A 21,114-nucleotide genomic window follows, 5' to 3' on the forward strand; every position below is an offset into this window, starting at 1 on the left:
CTGAGGGATAAACATTGGCCAGGCCACCGGGGAGAACTCCCCTGCTCTTCATCGAATAACGCCATGGGATCTTTTACGCCCAACTGAGAGGGCAGGAGGGGCCTCGGTTTAACATCTCATCCAAAAGACGGCACCTCTGACAGGGCAGCACTCCCTCAGTACTGCATTGGAGTGTCAACCTTGATTGTGTGCTCAAGTCTCTGAAGTGGGTCTTGAACCCACGACCTCTGACTCCGAGGCGACAGTACCACCTACTGAGCCACGATGGTGGTACTCTGCGTTCTGCTGTTCCAGCTGTCACTGGGCTACGTCATGTAGTTTGAGAATGTGAGGGTGACTCTGACGTATCGTGTCCCTGGGTCGGGTCGGGTTGGGTTGGCAATTACGTGTTTATTAAGATGTGGCAGCAGCAGGTGAACGTGTGTGGGACCACAACTCCCAACGGAGTTACTGGGACCGGGACTCTTGCCAGTCCACCTCATCTAAACATTTTGTTTTTGAACAAGACGGTAGGCCAGGCAACAGGCAGCAAGTGTCACCAGTGTAACATCTGTTTTTAATGCTTTAACACTGGGGGCTAATGAGCCCTTTGAGATTATCGGCTGGGAGGAGTTACTGGTTGCAGGATTTAGAACGTGCGGACTGCTCCCTTGGTTGTGAAGGTTGCTGCCCTTTGGTTATTGCAGTCGTTCTGTGATCCTGCCCACTTCTCTCAGCTTTAGACTCGGTCAGAAATCTTTATGCATTAGCCCTTTCAGGACTGTAGGAACTATTTTACAACTAATTCTTTGTTTTTGTTTTTAGCTCTTCCCCATGTTGTGGTCTCCCCAATCTTAGCTCCAAATCCCCCCTGTCCGACTCACTCATCCTCCTCCCTGTATACAACAACAACCTGTATTTATATAGCACCTTAAACATAGTAAAACGTCCAAAGGCACTTCACAGGAGCATGTGCAGACGCCGAGCCAAAGAAGGAAATATTAGGAAAGGCGAGCTTTCAGCACAGATCCTGCCTCACCTGCAAGTGCTTCCAGCATTTTCTGTTTTTAACTGCAAATATATACATGAGTTTCCTTGTGGGACAGAAGCAGCCAGACCAGGAAGGCCCCTGGTGCGATTGCCCCATCCGTGCTCAGTTGCCAGAGACCAATTTTAAGGACCTCAGGAGCCAGTGAACTAGTTAGGATGCTAAAATTGGTGTCTGAGGCTAAAGAAGGAGAAAATCAGCCAGGGTCCCTGCTCCTGGTTACCGTCCAGTGACTCCTGCATGTGTGTGAATGATGGCCTCGACCCTCCCTATCTCTGTAACCTCCTCCAGCTCCACAACCCTCCGAGATCTCTGCGCTCCTCCAATTCTGGCCTCTTGCGCATCCCCGATTTTCATCGCTGCTCCATTGGCGGCCGTGCCTTCAGCTGCCTCGGCCCTCAGCTCTGGAATTCCCTCCCTAAACCTCTCCACCTCTCTCTTCCTTTAAGACGCTCCTTAAAACCCACCTCTTTGACCAAGCTTGATACTGGGACGTTTTACTACGTTAAAGGCTCTATATAAATGCAAGCTGTTGTTTTTATTACCTCGAGGTAGAGTTTCATCTTTTACGCTCCAGAACAACTAGTCCACAACAAACTGTGCCCCTGGGAGTCGGCAGTTCCAGATTGCCGGGAAGTAACTGTGTATCTCACAACCTGGGGCACTCAGTGCGCTCAGAGGAGAAAGGAAACAGGGCGGAGGGAGGAATACTCGATTAGAATAAAATACCTGAAGCAAAGTGGAGTAAAACTCGGAGACAGAGATTCAGAAGACAGTAAATAGATGAGAACACGAGAACTTTCAGGAACAGGAAAAGGCCATTCATTCCAACAAACCTGCCCCTTTTTTTAAAGATCAGTCTCACCTTCTCACTGTACCCTTCAACCCCCCGTTACTCCGAACCTTCTTATTTTTAACTTATGTAACATTCATTAATGTTAAATAATTTGTGAGTCATAATTGAAAAACTGCCTTATGTGAAATGAGTTTGGGCCATCTCCGTCTCAGTCTCAGTCTCAGTCTCCGTCTCCATCTCGAGGGCATGAGCCAACAACACAAAACTCATGTGGCACTAACTGGCAGTGTCACTCAGACAGGCCTGGCATGGTTGTCTGGTAAATGGAAAAGGTTTTCATAATGAGGGAGCTTTATATCTAACCTGTGCTGTACCTGCCCTGGGAGTGTTTGATGGGACAGTGTAGAGGGAGCTTTACTCTGTGTCTAACCCGTGCTGTACTTGCCCTGGGAGTGTTTGATGGGACAGTGTAGAGGGAGCTTTAGTCTGTATCTAACCCGTGCTGTACTTGCCCTGGGAGTGTTTGATGGGACAGTGTAGAGGGAGCTTTACTCTGTATCTAACCCGTGCTGTACCTGCCCTGGGAGTGTTTGATGGGACAGTGTAGAGGGAGCTTTACTCTGTGCCTAACCCGTGCTGTACCTGCCCTGGGAGTGTTTGATGGGACAGTGTAGAGGGAGCTTTACTCTGTATCTAACCCGTGCTGTACCTGCCCTGGGAGTGTTTGATGGGACAGTGTAGAGGGAGCTTTACTCTGTATCTAACCCGTGCTGTACCTGCCCTGGGAGTGTTTGATGGGACACTGGATGCCTGAAGTGGAAAGTGCTCCATTCTCCAGCACTAACTTCTCTCACCTTGAGAAAATAGAAAAAATGTTTAATTGGATCACGTGGAGTTTCTTTTCTAAAGAATACAGGCTCAATTTTCTTGGTGTTTTCAGTGAGTTTCAATTTCTGCCAGATGGAATCACCTGTGATGGTTGCCTTTGTATCTCTCAGGGTCCCCGATCCCTGTCTGGCCTGAGGTCTTTGCTGCTGCTGAAAATTAACTGGAAATTTTGATAATGAATCCAATGAATAACTAAGACCTGCTCTGTCCCCCAGGGACAGAAGTGGAGGAAAAATGGACTTTACCGTTGGGTTTGTACTCTAGAAATTTCTGCTCAGAAACTGTCTGGTCCAGAGTCGGGTGGGTGACACCCTTGTTCTCCATAGTTGGCCTTGTCAATTGTGAGAAGGAACCTGGCTGAACGGCCATTTTATTTCAGCTGCTCCTTCCCCTGGGTTGGTGGGCGGGGGAGGTGCTGTTGGGCTCCTGTTCATTTTTTGCTTGGAAAATCTGTGAATTACTCTGTGATTTGAATTGAATGATTTGTATCAATTTCAACAAGAGGTGACTGTTGTACAATTTCAATTTGAATTAACAAATCCACTGAATGAACTGACTTTGAATTAAGAGCCGTGGACTGTAAATTCAGCCATCTTGCATTAATGGTGGTGGGAGTTGAATTCGGAGAATCCCGGGTGTGGTGTCGTACGGGGTGCCTATCTCTGGCCTGCACTTCCTTTGAGAGCAGCTCCCATCAAGGAGTGTGAGTTCGCTGAATTTACTCAACGTTCAATCTTTTAAAATCAGTTACCCTAAGGGGTGTCTGACTTTCCTCTGTAGTCCAGTCTATTACCACAGTCCAGAGATTGGTGTTTCTCTCCTCTGATGGACTTGACTCCCCATGTCCATCAGAGGATGGAAACACCAATCTCTGGACTGTGGCAATAGACTGGACTACAGTCTGTGTGACAAAATGTTACAGCTAGTTTATGCCAGCTGGACATTTACTTAATTTTAAACCCTTACCATGAATGTTTACAGTGTCTCATTTCTTCATCTATTGAAAGGTGTTTACAGTTCCTTCATCAAAATTGGCTATAGCTTTTTAAAAATGTAATACTTTAATATGTCTCTCTCAAGGGGGAATCTCTCATCTCTTCATCTATGCCGAATGCTGCTTGATCAGAGTCAGGGCTTCCTATATCTTTGTGTTTGAGAGGTTAGTGCATGGAAACATGGCATTCAATTATCAAGTGTTCACCTCCCACTGTTCTTCTCAAGCTTCCAAGGAACCTTCGATTTCTGGAAAGTGTGTCAGTGAGGATTCTACCCAGTTGTGATACCTTCCACAGTCAAATAACCTGCAGAGACTCACTCATATGAACAATGGCCACTTGGGTGAGGTATTGGATGAAGCCTACTGCCCATGGAACCTGTACTGCAGCAACAGACAGCACCTTCAGGGGAACTGTACCCCAGGGAGAGTCAGCACCTTCAGGAACTGTACCCCAGGGAGAGTCAGCACCTTCAGGGGAACTGTACCCCAGGGAGAGTCAGCACCTTCAGGAACTGTACCCCAGGGAGAGTCAGCACCTTCAGGGGAACTGTACCCCAGGGAGAGTCAGCACCTTCAGGGGAACTGTACCCCAGGGAGAGTCAGCACCTTCAGGAACTGTACCCCAGGGAGAGTCAGCACCTTCAGGGGAACTGTACCCCAGGGAGAGTCAGCACCTTCAGGGGAACTGTACCCCAGGGAGAGTCAGCACCTTCAGGAACTGTACCCCAGGGAGAGTCAGCACCTTCAGGGGAACTGTACCCCAGGGAGAGTCAGCACCTTCAGGGGAACTGTACCCCAGGGAGAGTCAGCACCTTCAGGGGAACTGTACCCCAGTGAGGGTCAGCACCTTCAGGGGAACTGTACCCCAGTGAGGGTCAGCACCTTCAGGGGAACTGTACCCCAGTGAGGGTCAGCACCTTCAGGGGAACTGTACCCCAGGGAGAGTCAGCACCTTCAGGGGAACTGTACCCCAGTGAGGGTCAGCACCTTCAGGGGAACTTAACCCCAGTGAGAGTCGGCACCTTCAGGGACTGTACCCCAGGGAGAGTCAGCACCTTCAGGAACTGTACCCCAGGGAGAGTCAGCACCTTCAGGGACTGTACCCCAGGGAGAGTCAGCACCTTCAGGAACTGTACCCCAGTGAGAGTCAGCACCTTCAGGAACTGTACCCCAGGGAGAGTCAGCACCTTCAGGAACTGTACCCCAGGGAGAGTCAGCACCTTCAGGAACTGTACCCCAGTGAGAGTCAGCACCTTCAGGAACTGTACCCCAGGGAGAGTCAGCACCTTCAGGAACTGTACCCCAGGGAGAGTCAGCACCTTCAGGGACTGTACCCCAGGGAGAGTCAGCACCTTCAGGAACTGTACCCCAGGGAGAGTCAGCACCTTCAGGAACTGTACCCCAGTGAGAGTCAGCACCTTCAGGAACTGTACCCCAGTGAGAGTCAGCACATTGATGAGGGGAAGAGAAAATTGACGACAAAAACGTCTTTTTTGATCAGACAGATCAGGAGACTGATACAGTAGTGGTGAATTGAAGATCGATTGAGGGAGATAAGTGATTCGCTGCCCCACTGCTTTGAGATCTGTTGGAATTGGCTTGATGAGTCTGTCCGTAAATATATTTTTTGCCGGAATGGAGTCTGTTCATTTCCGTGCGGCTTGTTGTTCTGCACGAGCCTCCTGCACTAGTGTTGAGTGTGGTGACGTGCTGTAGGTACCAGGAGGGCTCTGTGCTGCATTGACCCAGTGCTAGTGATGCCCGTGTTTCTACTGCGTCCTGCCAGTGATTGGCATTGCACAGCGCACTGCTGCATGCCACTTTGTACAGATGGCAGGGCGCGTTTGCCGTTTTGTCCACATGGTACTGTGCGGACAGCTGCAGAAGTGGTTTTGTTGGCAAAGAAGCATTGAATGTCATTGAGCTGCCTGCTGCTGTGCCTCTTGCCCTGAGAGGGAGTGAGGGGGAGATTCCAGTTAACGTAAATAGGGGCTGACACTCACCACCATGCACTGTCCGCCATTCAGTCCTGCCTCTCTCCTCCCACTCAGGCAACTTTTAAATAATCTTTAAGTGGAAAAAACTGAGCGAGGGAGTCGTGACATATGATATTTTCTAGCTCCCAGCTGCAGCCCCTGACAGTACGGCCTTGATAAACCAATAAAAAGCTGTATTATGGATACAAATCTTTATTTTCCACTCCTACCCCCTTCCCTTCCTCTCTGGAAGGTGAGGACTCTTGCTGGGGTCCAGTTCCACAGGTGCCAGCTACTCACCCCCTGCTGAGATAGGATGCCTCAGCAGGCAATTCAACCATTGGGGCATCACATCCGTGCCTGATCCTGCCCTCACACAACATCCACACATATGGACTTGCCAGCAATGTGTTTCCGTCCTTCCTTAAGAACATAAGAAATAGGAGCAGGAGTAGGCCATTCTGCCCCTCGAGCCTGCTCTGCCATTCAATAAGATCATGGCTGATCTTCAACCTCAACTCCACTTTCCCGCCCGATCCCCATATCCCCTGATTCCCCTAGAGTCCAAAAATCTATCGATCTCAGTCTTGAATATACTCAACGACTCAGCATCCACAGCCCTCTGGGGTAGAGAATTCCAAAGATTCACAACCCTCTGAGTTTAGAACATTAAGGGGTGATCTGATCGAAGTTTATAAGATATTAAGGGGAACAGATAGGGTGGATAGAGAGAAACTATTTCTGCTGGTTGGGGATTCTAGGAGTAGGGGGCACAGTCTAAAAATTAGAGCCAGACCTTCCAGGAGTGAGATTAGAAAACATTTCTACACACAAAGGGTGGTAGAAGTTTGGAACTCTCTTCTGCAAACGGCAATTGATACTAGCTCAATTGCTAAATTTAAATCTGAGATAGATAGCTTTTTGGCAACCAAAGGTATTAAGGGATATGGGCCAAAGGCAGGTATATGGAGTTAGATCACAGATCAGCCATGATCTTATCAAATGGCGGAGCAGGCACGAGGGGCTGAATGGCCTACTCCTGTTCCTATGTTTCCTCATCTCAGTCTTAAATGGCCGACCCCTTATCCTGAGACTATGCCCCCTAGTTCTAGACTCTCCAGCCAGGGGAAACCACCTCTCAGCATCGACCCTGTCAAACCCCCTCAGAATCTTATATGTTCCCATGAGATCACCTCTCATTCTTCTAAACTCCAGAGAGTATAGGCCCATTCTACTCAACCTCTCCTCATAGGACTATCCTCTCATCCCAGGAATTAATCTAGTGAACCTTCATTGCACTGCCTCTAAGGCAAGTATACCCTTTCTTAGATAAGGGGACCAAAACTGTACACAGTACTCCAGGTGAGGTCTTACCATAGTCCTGTACAATTGTAGTAAGACTTCCTTACTCTTATACTCCAAGCCTCTTGCAATAAAGGCCAACATGCCACTTGCCTTCCTAATTGCTTGCTGCACCTGCTTGCTAACTTTTTGTGTTTCTTGTATCTTCCTTCCTCTCTCTCTCTCTGTCTCTCTCTCTCTCTGTGTCTGTCTCATGCTATCTTTGGTTCATGCTCTCTGTTTGCACTCTTCTGTCTGTCTCTCTCCACTTCTCTGTCTCATTCTCTCTTTCTATCTGTTTCTTTCCCTCTTGTCTCTGTGTTGTTCATCTCTCTCTTTGTTCCTTTTCCTCTCTATCTTTCCCTCTCTCTCTTGTCGTCTCTAATGTTCTCTGTCTTTCCCAGTCTCAATCTCCCTCTCTCTCTGTCTTTCTGCCTTTGTCTCTGTGTTCCTCTCTCACTTTGTGTATTTCTCTCTCTGATTTGGACTCGGGAACTGGAGGTATGCTGTTGAAATTTGCAGATGATACCAAATTGGGGGGTGTACAGATATTAATGTGGGGACATTAATGTAGTTCTGGTCTCCATATTACAAAAAGGATATTGCGGCACTGGAGAAAGTGCAGAAAAGATTTAAAGGGATGTTACCAGAATTGAGAGGAGGCAATTATCAGGAGAGGCTGAGCAGGCCTGGGAAAGAGAAGACTGAGAGAAGAGTTGGTCTTCAAAATGATGAAGGGGTTCGATAGGGTGGATGTGGAGAAACTGTTTCCACTTGTTAGTGAGCTCAGAACAAGTTGGAATAAATATAAGATAGTCACTAACGGATCAAATAAAGAATTTAGGGGGAATTTCTTCATACGGAGAGTGGTGAGAATGTGGAACTCACTGCCACATGGAATGGTTGCAGCAGAGAGCATTGATGTATTTAAGGGGAGGCTTGATGCATTAATGAGGGAGAAGGGAATAGGGGGGTAAGGGGGGCAGGGTGGGAATAGAGGGGTACAGGGGGGCAGGGTGGGAATAGTGGGCCACGGGGGGGGGCAGGGTGGGAATAGAGGGCCACGGGGGGGTGGGAATAGAGGGCCACGGGGGGGGGAATAGAGGGGTACGGGGGGGCAGGGGGGAATAGAGGGGTACGGGGGGCAGGGTGGATAATAGAGGGGTACGGGGGGCAGGGTGGATATAGAGGGCCACGGGGGGCAGGGTGGGAATAGAGGGGTTCGGGGGGCAGGGTGGGAATAGAGGGGTTCGGGGGGCAGGGTGGGAATAGAGGGGTTCGGGGGGGCAGGGTGGGAAGAGGTAATTAGAGTGGGAGGAGGCTCGTCTGATTAACCATTTTGAAGCTTCTTAGTGGCAGAGATTGTGAGAAGTATTGCCCCATTCTGACGTTGCGTCAGAAGACTGGAACAGAAGAGGGAAAGGATTCCATTCCCCGTGATGTAGCACTTTCCACAGGGTGAAGTCTGAGGTGTGGCGGGGGTGAGGGGGAGGGTTTGGTCAGTGGGGAAGGTCATTGCTGAACTGTAGCATGGCCTCTCTCTCTCTCGGCTCAGAATAACATCAACTGACGCCTGTTAGTTTGTCTCGTGCTGGCTGCGTGGAGATTTGGGAGAGCAGGGGAGAAGGAGAAGCATTCATACTGTCCCGCTGCTGCTAATTATGAGCAAATGATTCCTGTTTGGATTAAAGTAGCACGGGCCACATGCTTTGCGGAACCTGGTTTGTCACAGTTGCATTCGACTGGGCTGCACAGTTAAACAATTTGCCTCAAATCTGTCGGCTGTGGTTCTGTGGGTAGCACTCTCACCTCTCAGTCAGAAGGCTGTGGGTTCAAGTCCCACTCCAGGGTCTTGAGCACAAAATCCAGGCTGACACTCCGGTGCAGTACTGAGGGAGTGCTGCACTGTCGGAGGTGCCGTCATTCAGATGAGACGTTAAAACTGAGGCACTGTCTGCCTTCTCAGGTGGACATAAAAGATCCCATGGCACTATGTTGAAGAAGAGCAGGGGAATTCTCCCCGGTGATCTGGCCAATATTTATTCCTCAACCAACACCACTAAAACAGATCATCTGGTCATTTATCATATTGCTGTTGTGGGACCTTGCTGTGCGTAAATTGGCTGCTGCATTTCCTTTTTTTATTCGTTCATGGGATCTGGGTGTCGCTGGCGAGGCCGGCATTTATTGCCCCCCCCCCCAATTGCCCTTGAGAAGGTGGTGGTGAGCCGCCTTCTTGAACCGCTGCAGTCCATGTGGTGAAGGTTCTCCCACAGTGCTGTTAGGAAGGGAGATCCAGGATTTTGACCCAGCGACGATGAAGGAACGGTGATATATTTCCAAGTCGGGATGGTGTGTGACTTGGAGGGGAACGTGCAGGTGGTGTTGTTCCCATGTGCCTGTTGCCCTTGTCCTTCTAGGTGGTGGAGGTCGCGGGTTTGGGAGGTGCTGTCAAAGAAGCCTTGGCGAGTTGCTGCAGTGCATCCTGTGGATGGTACACACTGCAGCCACAGTGCGCCGGTGGTGAAGGGAGTGAATGTTTAGGGTGGTGGATGGGGTGCCAATCAAGTGGGCTGCTTTGTCCTGGATGGTGTCGAGCTTCTTGAGTGTTGTTGGAGCTGCACTCATCCAGGCAAGTGGAGAATATTCCATCACACTCCTGACTTGTGCCTTGTAGATGGTGGAAAGGCTTTAGGGAGTCAGGAGGTGAGTCACTCGCCACAGAATACAGTATTTATGTGGCTGGTCCAGTTAAGTTTCTGGTCAATGGTGACCTCCAGGTTGTTGATGGTGGGAGATTCGGTGATGGTAATGCCATTGAATGTCAAGGGGAGGTGGTTAGATTTTCTCTTGTTGGAGATAGTCATTGCCTGGCACTTGTCTGGCACAAATGTTATTTGCCACTTATCAGCCCAAGCCTGGATGTTGTCCAGGTCTTGCTGCATGCGGGCGTGGACTGCTTTATTACAACAGTGACTACACTGCAAAAATAAGTACTTCATTGGCTGTAAAGCGCTTTGGGACATCCTACGGTCATGAAAGGCGCTATATAAATGCAAATCTTTCTCTCAAAGTTTGCACCGTTTAGTGGAATTTGCTGAACTCCGCAGATTAGTTTAAAAACATAAGTGAAATCATTATTTTAAGCTTCTGATTCTTTTCCAATGCTCAACAGCAACTCCCCCCTGGTCCACTCCCTTCCTATTTCTCCAAACAGCAGGTTCCTGACAGAAGCTGGGATATCAGCAGGAGGTCCCACCAAGGGCTGGTCTTGTATGTTCACCAACCCCGCGGGAAATACCCCGGCAGAGTCGGCCTGGGTAGCTTTTGCGCGTCTCTTTGTGGCAGAAATTTCTGTCCTTGTGTGAAAACATCACACAAACGGGAAAAGCTTGTCAGGCCCAACATTCCCACTTACCCATCCCCAAATCCCATCTCTCTCTGGAATAGGGTTGATGTGGAGATGCCGGTGATGGACTGGGGTTGACAATTGTAAACAATTTTACAACACCAAGTTATAGTCCAACAAATTTATTTTAAATTCCACAAGCTTTCGGAGGCTTCCTCCTTCGTCAGGTGAACGGTATGCCAACCCTCCAGGATTGGCCTGGAATCTCCAGGAATTAAAGATTGATCTCCAGGACACTGCTGCCAGCAACACCCCGGGCATTTAAAAAAAATTGTATGTTGTTTGAGTATTTTAATTTATTGGTTGTAAAAATATTGGAGATGGGAAAATTGACTGACAGTCACGAATCATCCAATCGAGTAACAGAGTCTGTTCACTTTACACTTGATCTAGGAGGGCGGGGTGTTGCTGGGATAGATGTGTTGGGTGACCAATGGTGGGAGTGTGGGGGTGGGGCATTGTAAGGATGGACGTGTTGGGTGACCAATAGTGGGAGTGTGGGGGTGGGGCATTGCAAGGATAGATGTGTTGGGTGACCAATGGTGGGAGTGTGGGGGTGGGGCATTGTAAGGATGGATGTGTTGGGTGACCAATGGTGGGAGTGTGGGGGTGGGGCATTGCAAGGATGGATGTGTTGGGTGACCTATGGTGGGAGTTTGGGGGTGGGGCATTGTAAGGATGGACGTGTTGGGTGACGAATGGTGGGAGTGTGGGGGGGGGCATTGCAAGGATGGATGTGTTGGGTGACCAATAGTGGGAGTGTGGGGGTGGGGCATTGTAAGGATGGACGTGTTGGGTGACCAATAGTGGGAGTGTGGGGGCGGGGTGGTTGGAGGCAAGAGGTCATGTGATGAAACCTCCAGGAATACCAGCGACCAGAGCTGGCAACCCTACTTTAGAAATGCATCCAATTATTTCTTGAAACCATTTTTAGTTTTTTCAAAATTTATCCATTCTCTGGATGTTTTGGCATCGCTGGCATTTATCGCCCATCCCCGAGTTGCCCTGAGAAGGTGGCAATACAACTGAATGACTTGCTAGGCTACTCCAGAGGGCAGTTAAGAGTCAATCACCTTGCTGTGGGACTGGAGTCACATATAGGCCCAGACCTGGTAGGGAAGGAAATCTGCTGCCCTTAAAGGACATTAATGACCCAGTTGGGTTTTTAGAACAATCCAGCTCATTATTCCAGATTTTTAAAATCTGAATTCAAATTCTCAAACTGCCAGGGTGGGATTTGAACTCGCGTTCTCTGGATTATTAGTCCAGGCCTCTGGATTACGAGTCAAGTAACATAACCACTATGCAACTGTACCCCCCTCTTTTTGTGTCTACATCAATGACCTTCTCTGGAAACTTAGAAGCACAGATTTGCCTTTATTTGGCCCTTTCAACTAGCTGTTACCAAAATCAATGTTTAGAACATGCCGCTTACCGTGAAATAACTCTGCATTCCACCGTGAAGCTGAATAATTTGCCTGTTGTCTAACGCAGGTTGATGTGTGGAAGGCCCTTTCTGCTTTTGGAGTATTGTGTCCAGTTCTGGGCACCGCACTTTATGAAAGATGTGAAAGCCTTAGAGAGGGTGCAGAAGAGATTTACCAGAATGATTCCAGGGATGAGGGACTTTAGTTACGGTGGATAGACTGGAGAAGCTGGGATTGTTCTCCTTGGAGCAGAGAAAGTTGAGAGGAGATTTGATAGAGGTGTTCAAAATCATGAAGGGTCCAGACAGAGTAGGTAGAGAGAAACTGTTCCCATTGGCGGAAGGGTCAAGAACCAGAGGACAGAGATTTAAGGTGATTGGCAAAAGAACCAAAGGTGACATGAGGAAAAACTTTTTTACACAGTGAGTGGTTAGGATCTGGAATGCACCACTAGAGGGGGTGGTGGAGGCAGATTCAATCATGGCCTTCAAAAGGGAATTGGATAAGTACTTGAAGGGAAAAAATTTGCAGGCTACGGGGATAGGGCGGGGGAGTGGGACTAGCTGGATTGCTCTTGCCAACACGGACTCGATGGGCCGAATGGCCTCCTTCTGTGCTGTAACCTTTCTATGATTCAAAGGACCGCATTCTATATATATATATTCTGAAGTCAATGTACATTTTGAGTAGACTGTGTCTGTGGGAGGACTGCATTGATACATCCAGGACTTGTGGCTGTGTTTGCAATGGGGGAGCCATTCAAATGTGGGTGGATGGGTTAAGGCAGTGTGTGTGGTCTTTTCTGGGCATTATTTAGGCATTGACCCTCCTCTCTGGTGGTCGGGATCATTGTCCTTTAATGTCGGTGGATGGGTTGCTGTGTCGTGGGAGTTGGCACAATGTGGCAAGTGGGTCTCTCTCTCTTTATGTTTTCCCTCTTTCTGTTATTGTGTTTTCTGTCTCTGTTGTATTTGGTCTCGGCCTCTCTCTCTCCCTGTGTATCTCTCTCTATATCTCGATCCATGTCTCTCTCTCTCACTGTGTGTGTCTCTCTCTCTCTCTCTCTCTCTCACTCTCTCTCTTTCTTTTTCTGTGGCGCTTGTAATCTCTTCCTTGCTCTTGTTTCAATCCACAAACTCTTTTCAATCTCCTTCCTCTCCTGAAGATGCAGCTGGAATACGCTTCCAAAGGGGCTGCCCATGTGCCCATGTTCTGGTACCTTGACTAAAAGACCATTTGAGGCGTATCAGTGTATGCCCTTTGACTGTGGGGGCATCTCAGCTAAACCCTGTCCTGCCTTTACCCAGTGTCTATGCTCACACAATATCCAGCGGGACTCACTGGCCAATGACTGGGAGCCAGATCGTTGGTTGATTTTGCGTCCCCCCCACACCCCCCTCCCTACCCCAGGGACATTATGACTCCTACCACCCTGGGAGAGGCCTACTATCTCAGCGCAGACATGTTCCCGGGACTATCCTGGTGTAGATGGCTCAGTGATTCACCATGCGGTGCTTTTGCACAATCTTTCACCCCACTCTTTGTAACGGAGATAAGTCACGTCAGAATTTCTAGAGAACAGAAAGCTGGCTCCTTTTTCCAATATGGGGATTGGTGGTAAAGTGGACTAATAACCCAGTAGAAAGTCGGTTCACATCTCACCCCAGCAGTTTGAGAATTTGAATTCAGCTTTTTAAAAAGAAATCTGAAAATTAAATAAAAATCTGGTATCAGCAGAAGTGACCGTGAAGCTGTTGGTTTGTTGTGAAAAAAATCGAACTGGTTCACTAATGTCTTTAGGGAAGACTAATAACTTTAGGGAAGGAAACCTTGTCCAGTCTGGGCCTGTATTTGATTCTAATCCCTACACCAATGTGGTCGACTCTTAACTTCCCTCTGAAGTGGCTGAGCAAGATACTCAGTAGTATCAAACTGTTCACCTTCACCACATGGACTGGTGTACATTGGGTACTTGGACAAGGTACTGGAGGATCTGTTGGTACCCGTGGACCTGTATTCCAGCACCTGCAAAAAAGAAGGGGAGAAAATCGAGTTATAAATAGGAAAGCAGGAAGAAAAATTTATATCTGTAATCGGTGGAGAATCTTGAATGCGCTGCACGTTGTGTAATGTGTCTCTTGAATTTGAGCAGAGGTTCTTTGCGAAAGGACAGGACAGGACAGGACTGACCCATGGAGTGGAGACTGTGGATGACCTGGAAGTAGGGAGTTCCTCAGCCATCAGCTGATTTAGAATTTTGGAAAATCCCCCCCATAAAAAGCCCAATACAGAACATTGGGCCGAACTATAAAAATTCCATCACCTTCACTTGTGCTCTTGACACCAGGGAGTTCCCCGAGTTCTATATTTATATCTGGGCTCTCCTTGTGTGTCTGCATTACAACATTTTTGGAAATTTTTTTGTTGGTTGTTTATCATTGAAGATTTGTTTATTTTTTTTGGAATCATTCCCATCATGCTTTTCTGAGTTATGAGCCAGATATTCACTATTATAAGCAAAAGGTCTGTTTGATGCACTGGGTAGCACTCGCACTTCTGAGTCAGAAGGTTGTGGGTTCAAGCCCGACTCCAGAGATTTAAGTACAAAATCCAGGCTGACACAGTACTGAGGGAGTGCTGCACTGTCAGAGGCACAGCACAAGGAACATAGGAACAGGAGTAGGCCATTCAGCCCCTCGTGCCTGCTCCGCCATTTGATAAGATCATGGCTGATCTGTAATCTAACTCCATATACCTGCCTTTGGCCCATATCCCTTAATACCTTTGGTTGCCAAAAAGCTATCTATCTCAGATTTAAATTTTGCCGTTTGCGGAAGAGAGTTCCAAACTTCTACCACCCTTTGTGTGTAGAAATGTTTTCTGATCTCACTCCTGAAAGGTCTGGCTCTAATTTTTAGACTGTGCCCCCTACTCCTAGAATCCCCAACCAGCGGAAATAGTTTCTCTCTATCCACCCTATCTGTTCCCCTTAATATCTTATAAACTTCGATCAGATCACCCCTTAACCTTCGAAACTCCAGAGAATACAACCCCAATTTGTGTAATCTCTCCTCATAACTTAACCCTTGAAGTCCAGGTATCATTCTAGTAAACCTACGCTGCACTCCCTCCAAGGCCAATATGTCCTTCCGAAGGTGCGGTGCCCAGAACTGCTCACAGTACTCCAGGTGCGGTCTAACCAGAGTTTTGTATAGCTGCAGCATAACTTCTGCCCCCTTGTACTCCAGTCCTCTAGATATAAAGGCCAGCATTCCATTAACCTTCTTGATTATTTTCTGCACCTGTTCATGACACTTCAATGATCTATGTACCTGAACCCCGAAGTCCCTTTGGACATCCACTGTTTTTAACTTTTTACCATTTAGAAAGTACCCTGTTCTATCCTTTTTTGATCCAAAGTGGATGACCTCACATTTGTCTGCATTGAATTCCATTTGCCACAGTTTTGCCCATTCACCTAATCTATCAATATCGCTTTGTAATTTTATGTTTTCATCTACACTGCTTACAGTACTCGGGGAGCGCCGCGCTGTCGGAGGGGCAGAACTCGGGGAGCGCCGCGCTGTCGGAGGGGCAGAACTCGGGGAGCGCCGCGCTGTCGGAGGGGCAGTACTCGGGGAGCGCCGCGCTGTCGGAGGGGCAGTACTCGGGGAGCGCCGCGCTGTCGGAGGGGCAGTACTCGGGGAGCGCCGCGCTGTCGGAGGGGCAGTACTCGGGGAGCGCCGTGCTGTCGGAGGGGCAGTACTCGGGGAGCGCCGCGCTGTCGGAGGGGCAGTACTCGGGGAGCGCCGCGCTGTCGGAGGGGCAGTACTCGGGGAGCGCCGCGCTGTCGGAGGGGCAGTACTCGGGGAGCGCCGCGCTGTCGGAGGGGCAGTACTCGGGGAGCGCCGCGCTGTCGGAGGGGCAGTACTCGGGGAGCGCCGCGCTGTCGGAGGGGCAGTACTCGGGGAGCGCCGCGCTGACGGAGGGGCAGTACTCGGGGAGCGCCGCGCTGTCGGAGGGGCAGTACTCGGGGAGCGCCGCGCTGACGGAGGGGCAGGACTCGGGGAGCGCCGCGCTGTCGGAGGGGCAGTACTCGGGGAGCGCCGCGCTGTCGGAGGGGCAGTACTCGGGGAGCGCCGCGCTGTCGGAGGGGCAGTACTCGGGGAGCGCCGCGCTGTCGGAGGGGCAGTACTCGGGGAGCGCCGCGCTGTCGGAGGGGCAGTACTCGGGGAGCGCCGCGCTGTCGGAGGGGCAGTACTCGGGGAGCGCCGCGCTGACGGAGGGGCAGTACTCGGGGAGCGCCGCGCTGTCGGAGGGGCAGTACTCGGGGAGCGCCGCGCTGTCGGAGGGGCAGTACTCGAGGAGCGCTGCGCTGACGGAGGGGCAGTACTCGAGGAGCGCTGCGCTGACGGAGGGGCAGTACTCGAGGAGCGCTGCGCTGACGGAGGGGCAGTACTCGAGGAGCGCTGCGCTGACGGAGGTGCCATCTTTCGGGTGAGACGTTAAACCGAGGCCTCGTCTGCCTGTTGAGGTGAATGCAAAAGATCTTAAGATTAGAAGATACCACGGACCCTTGCTAATTGTTACTTCCCTAACCCCAGGGCCAGGTGCTGCTGGCGGTCTCCCGTATATTAGGAAAGGCAGGTGCATGGAAAGATGAGATTGGATAATGCCGCACAAAAATAGGCATTGAAGCCAGGACCTTCCTGGTCTGTGTGTCTCAGGACCCCACCTCATAGAAACATAGAATGATACTGCAAAGAATGAGGCCGTTTGACCCATCGTGCCTGTGCCGGCTCTTTGAAAGAGCTCCCCATTTAATCCCACTCCCTCTGCCCTTTCCCCTTTCCCCATATCCCAATGCCTTTATCACTGGAAAGGCTCAGAAAACAAAACTTTTTTTAAAAAATCGAATCTGCCAGGAATCTCACTGAACTGCGTTGCTGCAGTCGTTCAGTAGCTGAACCACTCTTCATAGAATCATAGAAGTTTACAACATGGAAACAGGCCCTTCGGCCCAACATGTCCATGTCGCCCAGTTTATACCACTAAGCTAGTCCCAATTGCCTGCACTTGGCCCATATCCCTCTATACCCATCTTACCCATGTAACTGTCCAAATGCTTTTTAAAAGACAAAATTGTACCCACCTCTACTACTGCCTCTGGCAGCTCGTTCCAGACACTCACCACTCTTTGAGTGAAAAAATTGCCCCTCCGGACCCTTTTGTATCTCTCTCCTCTCACCTTAAATCTATGCCCCCTCGTTATAGACTCCCCTACCTTTGGGAAAAGATTTGGACTATCTACCTTATCTATGCCCCTCATTATTTTATAGACTTCTATAAGATCACCCCTAAACCTCCTACTCTCCAGGGAAGAAAGTCTCAGTCTATCCAACCTCTCCCTATAAGTCAAACCATCAAGTCCCGGTAGCATCCTAGTAAATCTTTTCTGCACTCTTTCTAGTTTAATATTATCCTTTCTATAATAGGGTGACCAGAACTGTACACAGTATTCCAAGTGTGGCCTTACCAATGTCCTGTACAACTTCAACAAGACATCCCAAACTCCTGTATTCAATGTTCTGACCAATGAAACCAAGCATGCTGAATGCCTTCTTCACCACCCTATCCACCTGTGACTCCACTTTCAAGGAGCTATGAACCTGTACTCCTAGATCTCTTTGTTCTATAACTCTCCCCAACGCCCTACCATTAACGGAGTAGGTCCTGGCCCGATTCGATCTGCCAAAATGCATCACCTCACATTTATCTAAATTAAACTCCATCTGCCATTCATCGGCCCACTGGCCCAATTTATCAAGATCCCGTTGCAATCCTAGATAACCTTCTTCACTGTCCACAATGCCACCAATCTTGGTGTCATCTGCAAACTTACTAACCATGCCTCCTAAATTCTCATCCAAATCATTAATATAAATAACAAATAACAGCGGACCCAGCACCGATCCCTGAGGCACACCGCTGGTCACAGGCCTCCAGTTTGAAAAACAACCCTCTACAACCACCCTCTGTCTTCTGTCGTCAATCCAATTTTGTATCCAATTGGCTACCTCACCTTGGATCCCGTGAGATTTAACCTTATGTAACAACCTACCATGCGATACCTTGTCAAAGGCTTTGCTAAAGTCCATGTAGACCACGTCTACTGCACAGCCCTCATCTATCTTCTTGGTTACCCCTTCAAAAAACTCAATCAAATTCGTGAGACATGATTTTCCTCTCACAAAACCATGCTGACTGTTCCTAATCAGTCCCTGCCTCTCCAAATGCCTGTGGATCCTGTCTCTCAGAATACCCTCTAACAACTTACCCACTACAGGTCTGTAGTTCCCAGGCTTTTCCCTGCCGCCCTTCTTAAACAAAGGCACAACATTTGCTACCCTCCAATCTTCAGGCACCTCACCTGTAGCGGTGGATGATTCAAATATCTCTGCTAGGGGACCCGCAATTTCCTCCCTAACCTCCCATAACGTCCTGGGATACATTTCATCAGGTCCCGGAGATTTATCTACCTTGATGCGCGTTAAGACTTCCAGCACCTCCCTCTCTGTAATATGTACACTCCTCAAGACATCACTATTTATTTCCCCAAGTTCCCTAACATCCATGCCTTTCTCAACCGTAAATACCGATGTGAAATATTCATTCAGGATCTCACCCATCTCTTGTGGTTCCGCACATAGATGACCTTGTTGATCCTTAAGAGGCCCTACTCTCTCCCTAGTTACTCTTTTGCCCTTTATGTATTTGTAGAAGCTCTTTGGATTCTCCTTTGCCTTATCTGCCAAAGCAATCTCATGTCCCCTTTTTGCCCTCCTGATTTCTCTCTTAACTCTACTCCGGCAATCTCTATACTCTTCAAGGGATCCACTTGATCCCAGCTGCCTATGCATGTCATATGCCTCCTTCTTCTTTTTGACTAGGGCCTCAATCTCCCAAGTCATCCAAGGTTCCCTACTTCTACCAGCCTTGCCCTTCACTTTATAAGGAATGTGCTTACCCTGAACCCTGGTTAACACACTTTTGAAAGCCTCCCACTTACCAGACGTCCCTTTGCCTGCCAACAGACTCTCCCAATCAACTTGTGAAAGTTCCTGTCTAATACCATCAAAATTGGCCTTTCCCCAATTTAGAATTTTAACTTTTGGGCCAGACCTATCCTTCTCCATAGCTATCTTAAAACTAATGGAATTATGATCACTGGTCCCAAAGTGATCCCTCACTAACACTTCTGTCACCTGCCCTTCCTTATTTCCCAAGAGGAGGTCAAGTTTTGCCCCCTCTCTAGTCGGGCCATCCACATACTGAATGAGAAATTCCTCCTGAATACACTCAACAAATTTCTCTCCATCCAAGCCCCTAATGCTATGGCTGTCCCAGTCAATGTTGGGAAAGTTAAAGTCCCCTACTATTACCACCCTATTTTTCTTGCAGCTGTCTGTAATCTCCTTACATATTTGCTCCTCAATTTCCCGTTGACTATTTGGGGGTCTGTAGTACAATCCTATCAAAGTGATCTCTCCCTTCTTATTTTTCAGTTCTACCCATATAGACTCAGTGGGCGAACCCTCGGATATATCCCCTCTCACTACTGCCGTGATGTTCTCCCTAATCAAGAACGCAACTCCCCCTCCTCTCTTACCTCCTGCTCTATCTTTCCTATAGCATCTGTACCCTGGAACATTGAGCTGCCAGTCCTGCCCCTCCCTTAGCCATGTTTCAGTAATAGCTATAACATCCCAGTCCCATGTACCCATCCATGCCCTGAGTTCATCTGCCTTGCCCATCAGACTTCTTGCATTGAAATAAATGCAGTTTAATCTAGACTTCCCTTGGTCTTTGCCCTGCTTTCTCAGACCATCTGTCCGGTCATGTTCTGTACACTCTCCCTTACTGCCTTTTGTTTCTGTCACCACTTTACTTCCCACTGACTTCCTGCATCGGTTCCCATCCCCCTGCCACATTAGTTTAAACCATCCCCAACAGCACTGGCAAACACTCCCCCTAGGACATTGGTTCCAGTCCTGCCCAGATGCAGACCGTCCAATTTGTACTGGTCCCACCTCCCCCAGAACCGGTTCCAATGGCCCAGGAATTTGAATCCCTCCCTCTTGCACCATCTCTCAAGCCACGTATTCATCCTAGCTATCCTGTCATTCCTACTCTGACTAACCCGTGGCACTGGTAGCAATCCTGAGATTACTACCTTTGAGGTCCTACTTTTTAGTTTAACTCCTAACTCCCTAAATTCAGCTTGTAGGACCTCATCCCGTTTTTTACCTATATCGTTGGTACCTATATGCACCACGACAACTGGCTGTTCACCCTCCCCCTCCAGAATGTCCTGCAGCCGCTCCGAGACATCCCTGACCCTTGCACCAGGGAGGCAACATACCATCCTGGAGTCTCGGTTGCGTCCGCAGAAACGCCTGTCTATTCCCCTTACAATCGAGTCCCCTATCACTATAGCTCTGCCACTCTTTTTCCTGCCCTCCTGTGCAGCAGAGCCAGCCACGGTGCCATGAACCTGGCCGCTGTCACCTTCCCCTGGTGAGCCATCTCCCCCAACAGTATCCAAAACAGTATACCTGTTTTGGAGGGAGATGACCGCAGGGGACCCCTGCACTGCCTTTCTACTCTTCCTCTGTCTGTTGGTCACCCATTCACTGTCTCCCTCAGTAATTTTTATCTGTGGTGTGACCAACTCACTGAACGTGCTATCCACGACTTCCTCAGCATCGCGGATGCCCCAAAGTGAGTCCATCCGCAGCTCCAGAGCCGTCAAGCGGTCAAACAGTAGCTGCAGCTGGACACACTTCCCGCAGGTGAAGGAATCAGGGACACAGGAAGGATCCCTGAATTCCCACATCCCACAAGAGGAACATGACACGGGTCTGGGATCTCCTGCCATGACTTAACCCTTAAGTTAGCTTAACAACAACTACAATGTCAAGAAAAAAAAAAGGAAAGAAAAACTACTTACCAGTCACCAGCCAATCACTTACCTGTTGGCTGTGACTTCGTGCCTCCAGCAGCTGCAGTAGCTCGATCCTCCTCCTAGTCAACTTGCTTGCCCTCCTCACAGTGTTTCAGGTTTAACTGCTCCTCGACACCAGTTCTTCTGCTACCCACTGTTCAGTGGAGGTGACTGAGCCGACTTCTCCCAGAATGCCCCTCTTCTCCTCATGTTGAAACATGTTGACACTGTCAACACTCGAGTGAGCTC

General features: G+C 49.1%; 1 protein-coding gene across 2 annotated transcripts in view; it reads left to right on the forward strand.

The window, feature by feature from the left end:
• tfeb (transcription factor EB) overlaps positions 1-21,114 on the forward strand; it is a 96,918-nt gene that overhangs the window by 20,697 nt on the left and 55,107 nt on the right. The window lies entirely within an intron of this gene.

Source organism: Heptranchias perlo, chromosome 27, assembly GCF_035084215.1.
Source record: "Heptranchias perlo isolate sHepPer1 chromosome 27, sHepPer1.hap1, whole genome shotgun sequence".
In the NCBI taxonomy this organism is placed as follows: domain Eukaryota; kingdom Metazoa; phylum Chordata; class Chondrichthyes; order Hexanchiformes; family Hexanchidae; genus Heptranchias; species Heptranchias perlo.